The following is a 1,678-nucleotide window of genomic DNA, read 5'->3' as shown; positions in this document are numbered from 1 at the left end:
TTCACCCCCCACCCCCCCCAAATGGCTCCTCACAGACCCAAAACCCAGGAAGATCCACACTGCTTGCCAATGAAAACCCCCAAACCGAGGAACTGCTCCGAACTGCCCACTGGTGGAATTAGCTCCCAACTATTTACACATTTGCCAGCTCTCCAGCGCGGGTGCAGTTACCACCAGGAGTAGTAATTCCAAGTGCTTGGTTTGCCTTGGAAGTCTCACAGACTCGGATCAGGTACCCACATCCACGCACAGAAATGTATTTCAGCACCATTTTTAGAACACTAGAGTTAAGGCTGTGACAGCAATTCCCACTGGAAATAGAAATTTTTCAGGGATTCGTAGCACAGTTGTGTGAGTTCGCTGTGGGCCAAACAGGACGTAGTAAAAATGTACAAGCTTCCAACAGGTCTTTGCATTTCTAAGACTAAAAAAAGACAAGTTTTTAGGCTAAATTTTGCAGGCTGTTACTTACTGTACATAAAGGAGTTTTTTTATCATATGTAAACCTCGGATATACTAAAGAGTTGAAAAGTCTCTGTCGCTCATGCGCAGGGATTTGCTATAATACACATTGTAAGAACACAACAACAGCTCCCTACCTACTAAATATAGAGTTAGCCTTGGAGGGTTAACTGCTCCTTCAGGAAAACATCAGCATTTTATAAAACTCTGCAGGATGGTTTTTAAATAACATAAAATTAAGACATGTAAACACACAAAGACATTTTTAACCCATGAGATCCATGACGGGACGCTCCAGATCAGGACACAACATCCTTAAACCTACAGCTGTTCACTTTTCCCTGGTGTTCACCACTCAAAGATGGAATTAATCAAGTTCTTATCAAAAATTTGTGATTCAAACTGATTTTCTCATGTTAATATTCTGTGATTTGGAGCACAGGAACATTCCCGAGATACCCAGGAGCAGCTTTTCCAAATGCTTGGCAAGGGTCATCTTGCTTTTGGGAGTCAAGAGAACCTCCATGTATTTTAATTTTTTAAATTAATTAAAAACTCTCTGCCACACCCCCAGTGCCAGCTCTTTTCCATGCTCTCTGAACTACTCAGTTCTTCTGCTTCCCCACAGGAGGAGCAGCTGATGGGCATTAAGGAAAACATTCCAGGAAAATGAAACTACGCAAACAGGACGCAGAATTTGAAGCAGCCAAAAATCCTCCATGAATTATTTCTCCACAATTCTTTATAGTTTTTTTGTCTGCAGGGTGGGGGTGGTTGGGATTAGGGGGTGGCCTCTGCTTGGCTGATGGAGAAAGGAGTGATGGAAAGGAGGAGGAGGAATAAAACTGCCCAAATCCATCCAAGTTCAAGCACCAACACAAAGGTTTGGATTTAACCTTACAGCCTGGCAGGCCAGCTGAAATAAAATTCATCATGAGATCTGAAGTTTCCAAGAGAATAAATAAATAGCCTATAAAAGGAAACTACAGGAGAAAGGTGGGGCATGGCAAAGAGAAAAATAAAAAGTGATGAAGAAAATAAAAAGCAGGTGAAGTTTGGGCTGAATCACGGAATCACTAAGGTCTGAAAAGCCTCCATGATCATCAAGTCCAACCTTCAACCAAATCCCACCATGGCCACTGAACCACCAAGGGCTACATGTTCTCAGTTCTTGGATGGTGACTCTGCCACCTCCCTGGGCAGCCTCTCCCAATGC

This window comes from Corvus brachyrhynchos, unplaced genomic scaffold (genome assembly GCF_000691975.1).
Source record: "Corvus brachyrhynchos isolate BGI_N302 unplaced genomic scaffold, ASM69197v1 scaffold220, whole genome shotgun sequence".
Taxonomy (NCBI): domain Eukaryota; kingdom Metazoa; phylum Chordata; class Aves; order Passeriformes; family Corvidae; genus Corvus; species Corvus brachyrhynchos.
The sequence above is the reverse complement of the archived record's forward strand: the minus strand, read 5'-3'. Positions refer to the sequence as shown.